The sequence below is a fragment of the Littorina saxatilis genome, linkage group LG2 (genome assembly GCF_037325665.1).
Source record: "Littorina saxatilis isolate snail1 linkage group LG2, US_GU_Lsax_2.0, whole genome shotgun sequence".
NCBI lineage: Eukaryota > Metazoa > Mollusca > Gastropoda > Littorinimorpha > Littorinidae > Littorina > Littorina saxatilis.
In genome coordinates, this window is record NC_090246.1 from 63803948 (window position 1) to 63811353 (window position 7406).

At 39.7% G+C, this 7406-nt stretch overlaps 1 protein-coding gene across 1 annotated transcript in view; it reads right to left on the reverse strand.

Moving 5' to 3' along the window:
- The window catches only part of LOC138959519 (neuronal acetylcholine receptor subunit alpha-3-like), a 64303-nt gene extending 58335 nt beyond the window's left edge, over positions 1-5968 (reverse strand). The window contains exon 1 of the mRNA XM_070331043.1: positions 5576-5968. The gene's annotated coding sequence lies outside the window, so the exon portion shown is untranslated. The remainder of the gene's footprint in view (positions 1-5575) is intronic.
- Between the last annotated feature and the right edge of the window lie 1438 nt (positions 5969-7406).

A 7406-nucleotide genomic window follows, 5' to 3' on the forward strand; every position in this document is an offset into this window, starting at 1 on the left:
CATTAGAATTCCAGGGCTTTCACTTTCATTTAGAGACGCAAAGAGAAAGTCAGGTTCGTGCTCTGATTGGAGTTTCTTTTTCTCACTTCTCTGTTGTACAACTTCCCACACACTCGATCATCGTACTCCATTTGACCTTATTCCTTGTCTAGTTGGGTGCACGACAACTTGAAGGATGGTTTAAAAACTGTACTCACTTTCATTTTGCTTCCACATATTTGTTTCATAAAATTGTCAATTCATTTTCAGTCGAAGTATAGAAGAAACCTTGACATTTTATAGAAATATCAATTTGAATGATACGATATCATCCATAAATTTCAAGGTCTATTCTATACTTCAGTTGAATAAATATCATCCAAATTAATATTAGGTATAACCAACTGTTTTTTTCTAATTCTTCATGTATTGATTTTTTTTAAATCTACACTCAAAAAAAATCTTGTTGAAGTTGAAATTCATTCAAATAAAGATGAATTATGGCCGCTGTGTATTTTTTTTCAAAACAGAGATAGCGCACCACGAAAACAGTGCTCGCTCAAAACAGGGGGCACGCCTATTGCTAGAAAAAACCGTACATTTCATGAAAGAAAGTTGTAAAGAAAGTTTCACACAATGATTCGTGATCAGAAAAACTGTTTTGTGCACCAAATTTCTTTCAAAGTGTCCTGTTTTCTTGACTTATAATGTTGAAAATTGCTGAATGTCATTGAAACAGACTATAGGTTATGAAAAAGACTTTAGTGTATTTTTATGTTTATGAACAATTCTGTATAATGCTAGATATGGCTTTCCCGATTTAGCGTATGAAAGAACCCATTTTTATTCTTCGAATTAAGACATTTTCCCAATTAAAGTGGTTTCGTTGTTTGTAAAATCACTTGCTGAACATTGTTGAAAAAACAAATTCCAACATCTGTTAACGTCATGAGTTTACGTAACCATTTGATCAAAAAATAGTTAGTGACTGACATCGCTCAAAATGGCTCCGAAGTAGCGAGGTTGGTGTGTTTCATCTGCATTGTTGGAGTCTTTCGCAAACTCTGGTGCTGATGTAAGTGATCAAGACAGTAATAGTAACGAACGAACCACCAACAAATCGTATTTTTAGCAGAGAGCACTCTATTTTTCAAGTCTTGATAATCCTGAATATTTTTTGTAGAAAAAATACCCAATAAGAAAAGGCAACGAATTCTTTAAAATTGCAGTGCTCCTCGACGCCAATGTCTGCTTTGTAATCGTAAGGTCAGTTTGTAACACCAAAACAACGCAAAAGACACGTTCGAACTGTCTAACTGCACATGCACAAGATGAAAGCGTGTTATTTTGTCTCCCTGTTTTGGGAACTTCCGGTTTTTTCCGCGAGAGTGACCTTTCCTTAGCTTGGTTATGTCTATTGATATGTTAATGTAATGTAAAGGTCTATTCTATACTTTAATTGATTTTGTTGTTATTTTATGTTATTTTATGCAGCTTGTTATCGCGCGAATATTTCAACATATGGATTCAAGGCGCAGGGATCAATGAATTGAACATGTACTGCGATTCAGGAATCCTAAATTGGGAATCCTAATGGAGAATCCTAAATGGTGAATCCTAAATGGAGAATCCTAAATGGGGAATACTAAATGGCCCACATTTACCGTTTGAACAGACCGGCGGAGGGCACACGGCGACCACACAGAAAGGTCTTTCAGAGGGATCAAACCATTCAGAAAAATGCAGGATCATTTGCAGTCCTATTCGGAGATGCTGGGGGGTTCTTATTCTCCTTCGTTCATAGAGTGAAACTCCCACAGTTGTAATGTGTATGACCGTTTTTACCCCGCCATTTAGGCAGCCATACGCCGCTTTCGGGGGATGAATACTTGCTATCTTCGTGCTTCTAAGATCCACCGAACTCTGCCATAGATTACATAATCTTTTCCGTGCAAACGTGGTCTTGTGCGTGCGTGTACACACGAAGGGGGATACGGCACTAGCAGGTCTGCCCATAAGTGGACCTGGGAGATCGGAAAAATCTCCAATCTCAACCCACAAGGCGCAGCCGGAAGTCGAACACACGTCCTTCCTTTCGGGAGGCCGGCGTCTCCTCAACTGACCTGGCCATTGCGCCCGACGCTTGGGGATCTAAAAACAAAGCAAATGTTACTTTGGATGCCTATTTTCTGAGAGGATTGAAAAATGCCTAAATCAGTCTAGAGACATCCTGCTTGCTGCCGCGCGAGCCGAGAACATTTTTCCCTCTTTATCTTCACTGCGCTGGCTGCAAAACCCCTCCGCGCGGAGGGGTTTTCAGACACATCAGACACAGAGTGAAATCACCAGTATTATTGTCATACGAACCGTCCTGAATTTTGGTGCAAGGTTTTGTTGTTTCCTTCACTCAAAAACTAAGCTTATTTCCGTAAAAAAATTATTTTTACATAATCGCAATTAAGAAGATAGCCTCACTGTCTGTGTGAAGACAGCACCCAAGAGACTGAGGGTATAACCAAGCCAGGTCGGACATCCGTGCTGACAGATTCACGTACAATTTAGGTTGGGTGTTGATGGTCATTATCAAAGTTAGTCTGGTATTGAACATGTCCCGTTAGTTTGAATTTGGAAACAAAACATGTCCGTTATCGAAGTCCTACTACAGATACGCCGTGTGTGTGCTGCCGATGTGGACGTAAATTAAACATCGGAGATTTTGGATTGCAACACGTTAACATCATCAACATCGATTTCCTCGTCATCGCGTACAATGGTTTTACCTCCCCCGTATTTTACTTACAATTACAGTGGTCAACAACAAAAACAACAGCAGCAACAACACCAACAACAACAATAACGACAACAACATTAAGAACACAAATTCAGCTCAACAGGTTAGAGGAGTAAGCTAAAATAATGCAAGATTTGAGAGAAATGACAAGATTTCCAATACCGGTAGAATTTCAAGTATTCAAAAAACAAATCAACAATTCTGGACAAGAGAGGATGAAAATCTAAATCAGAAAATAAAATCCCAAAAGAAGAAGAAGAAAACTCCTCGCTGATTTATAAGAAAAAGGTAATTAAATTGTCTTCTAATATCGACCGGGGCGCAAAGCAAAATGTCAGCAACTTAGAGTCAATGCACCCAATTGCTTTCTTCCCAAACTGACTTTTTTTTAAAGCAATTTTTGTCCTATTCTGTTTTTCTCCAGTCCTTCGTCATTGCCTTTGCACTGCTTCTTTTTCGATTGTAAGTCTGTGCCCCGCCTTTCTCTCGTTTTATGTCTATAATTTATGTTGTGTGTACGTTAATGCGTGGGGGTTGGCGCGCGCGCTTGTGTGTGTGTGTGTGTGTGTGTGTGTGTGTGTGTGTGTGTGTGTGTGTGTGTGTGTGTGTGCGTGATTGTGCGTCTTTTGACTTCTGTCCTATCTTTCAGCCTTGATAGGTGCCGGTATTTCACACATTGTTTCTAGAGGTAGAGAATTGATATCGCCCACAGAGCAAGAGAGTTTGGTTAGGGGGTTGAATGGGTGACACCACACACGAAGGATACCTTAGATATAGCGTTGGGACGTTCTATAATTCAATTAAAAGGCGGTGTTGGGTAGTCTTTCGAGACGGTATAATATTTGCAATGGGTAGTGTGTTTCCTTACGCTTTGTGATGCGATTTAGCCCTGTACAATTACCCAACACTTGTTTATATATGATTCTTGTCATAAAGTCATTCCTCTGTCAACCACTCTGAAAATATCACAGAAAAACGATTAGGGAAGTCGATGTTTGTTTTCAATGAGCGTGTACAGCAATAGTAGTAAAATTGATATTAAAAGTCCTATTGTCATTAAGGACTTGAGTGTACAGCAATAAAAACGTACCGCTCTTATAACTGGCGGCCATCTGAAAACAGTATACGGTGAAACGGCACAGCCAGTACGTTCCATTGAATGGATACGATAAAATAGGAAACGGAGAAATGGGATACGGAGAAACGAGAAACGGTCAACCGGGAGTACACCCGAACAACATGCGCTTGTTAGATTATACTAGATGTAAACGGGTCCCCAACCCTTCTGCAAATCAAAGACACGAAAATAACAAATCTGTTCAATCATTCTAGACAACTTGTGACCATGAAGCAAATTCAAATCGTTTACTCGCGTTTGTATATAGGAATCAGAGTGAGTTCCTTGGCACACAAAATCACGTGAGAAAAAAATGGCTTCATGGAATCTAGTTTAATTCATTTAAACCTTTCTCCCTTTTCTCTCCTTTTTAACGAGGAATAAAAGTGGATTTCTAGAAGAGGGGTTCTCGATCTTCAGCAACCACAGCAACAGGAAGATCTCTATTACTTGAGTTCCAGGCCCCAAGCAATTCTTGGCTGGATTGAATTTGATCACAGCTTTGTTATCGCGGAAAATTCCAATACATTTGGCGTCTTTGCTGGGAGGGCTATGACTTTTTTGTAGCTCAAGCATGATCTAATGGGAATCTGTCGTGGCACCGGAAATGAAGCTCATGTCCTATGAATCTCACTCACAGTCGCTAGGAGGAGAGAGGGAGTGGGAAAGAGGAACAGAGGTGGAAAAAGAGAGAGGGCGAGAGGGAGAGAGTGTATGGGAGGAAAGAGCGGGGGTAGACAAATAGATGGATAGACGGATATGTGAATAGATGGATAGATACATAGATAGATCAATAGATAGATAGATAGATAGACAAATAGATAGAGTAGGTTAGTGAGTGAGTGAGTGAATGAGTGAGTGAATTAAATTGAATTGAATTGAACTTTATTTTACAAGGATACAAATGTAAGGCTAAGCGAGAGTTAGATAGATAGATAGATAGATAGAAAGATAGATAGAATAGATAGATAGATAGATAGATAGATAGATACATAGATACATAGATAGATACATAGATAGATAGATACATAGATAGATGGATAGATATATAGATATATTGAGTGATTGATTGATTGAGTGAGTTACAGTAGGCCTACCGATCTATGGATCTAACTATCTATTATATATCTATCTATGTATCTATGCTCTATCTATCTATCTATCTATCTATCTATCTATCTGAATATATTGTATTTATCTTTTATCTTTCTATCTTTCTATCTATCATCTATCTATTATCTATTTATCTATCTATCTATCTATTTAGTATATATCTATTGTCTATCTATTACTTATGTATCTATCTATATATCGCGATATACCTATCTATCTGTATATACATATATGTCTATCTATATCCCTCTCCCACTCACTCACTCACTCAACTCACTCAATCAATCAATCACTCAATATATCTATATATCTATCCATCTATCTATGTATCTATCTATCTATGTATCTATCTATGTATCTATCTATCTATCTATCTATCTATCTATCTATCTATCTATCTATCTATCTATTCTATCTATCTTTCTATCTATCTATCTATCTATCTAACTCTTGCTTAGCCTTACATTTGTATCCTTGTAAAATAAAGTTCAATTCAATTCAATTTAATTCACTCACACAAACTGGCAAACAAGCTCGCAAACAAACAACGTTCAACAAGCCGACACACATTATACCTGCATCCCAGATTGGCTAAACGTCCTCCTCGTTGAATGACTTGTCGCCAATAGTTAGAACGTAGCAGCGTTCCTTTCCCGTGTCTCTTCACTTATTCAGTGGCTCACTCGCGTTTACTGTTAAAGCTTCGCACACAAAAAAAGAAGGAAAAGTTTAAACTGTCCAGTTCTGCGGAGAACAAAGCATTAAATTAAAACAGGAAACAACCTCCCTTGGGTGTACAAGTATTCTTTTGTTCGGTTTCGTGTTGAATTATTAATCGAGGAAGTCTGTCAAAGTCTTTACCAAATTATTCTGGTTCATTGTTAAAGTCTCGCAGTTGAACAATGCTCTCATTTCTGCGGAAGATATATATTGCGCTTTGTTTTAGGCGCCCACACAGATTTCAACTCAACGTTCTCCTTTGTATGAAACCATTGATTTTGTTTATTCCACTGACAAGTGAAGGGAACAAAGTGACCAAACAAGTGCTTTTCAGTTTTGCTGACTAAAACATCTATTTTTCTCTCTCACGAACCACATAAGTCACACTTAGTGCAAACCTCTCGCTGAAATGACCAAAACAAACTGACAATGTTATCAGTCTATCCAGGAAACAAATAGGAAACGTAATCAGCACACAGAGAAAGGTTTTTCATTACCTAAAGGCCAATTGAATATCAGCACGACAGAAAGCCATTTGCTGTATTGGACCTCGTTAGTCCTAGCGATGAGACAAAATCACAATATTGTCCCTCATGCGTTCACAGCTCCCATGGGGCACGGCTGTATCTCGGCCATCACACGTGAGCCGGATTGAACCACACAGCATGTGTTCCTGGTTTTGTAGTTCGTCTCACAGAGACTGGTTAGCACCATCGAGCCCGTGACTGAGTCCTGCGTCGTTTTTCAGTCTCGGAAGATCGAGTCTGGTTGTTAGACTTAAGAACTGAATCAAATCCGTAGGACCCACTGTGCTCCCGGTTTCAAAACTGACTTAAAGTCAGCACAGAGGCATTTTTTGTTACTCTTCTAGAAACAACCTATCACCACCGAACACGTGATCGAGTCCTGCGTTTTTGTTAAGACTTGACAGTCCCTGATATTTTTCAGTCTTGGACGCACTGAACCTAACACGTCAAAGCACGTGCTCTTCGTTTCGCCACTGACGACATCTTCCTGATCAAATCAGCATAGCACAGCAGTAACTGACGATCACAGAACTTCACTTCCGCTGTCACAGAAGAGAGAGAGAGAGAGAGAGGAAAAAACAACAAGAATACCCAGACTGAGTGTAAAAAGGAGTGTTAAGTTTCACTGAGCGAGCAGCGCCGCGCAACTCGACCGGGCGGCGTCATAACGCGTATCCAAATACATCAGACCTCCGCAGTGACCCTGTGTGTTTGATTGATTCTGGGAATAGGCGCCAGGTGCCAGAGTCTTGCACGCACACATCCAGCTATCCGGCGCGTGGTGGTGCTGTCGCGTGCCGCCTCTCAGTGTTTGGGCCGGGCCGGACCTGTACAGGGGGGGCGGTTATGTTGGGCCATCTCTATTTCAGCAAGCTATATAGTGATTACTTATTATCTCTGCTCACTTAATATCAATATTCAGACGGGAGAAAGGAGAAGCGTTGTTTAAGTGATCCACGTTTGCAGAATTAGTCTTTGTGATGGAAGGAATAGTGTTTGTAATTGTGTGATCGGTCGAAGAAAGTTAGTAGAAATGACATAACACAAGAAACACGCAAGATAGCAAAACAAAACAACCCGTGGTTGAGAGATTATTTATTTGGCTTTCTCCTCCTCCTGACATTTCGTCGATGTTTTCATTGGTACCTGACGTTTTTGT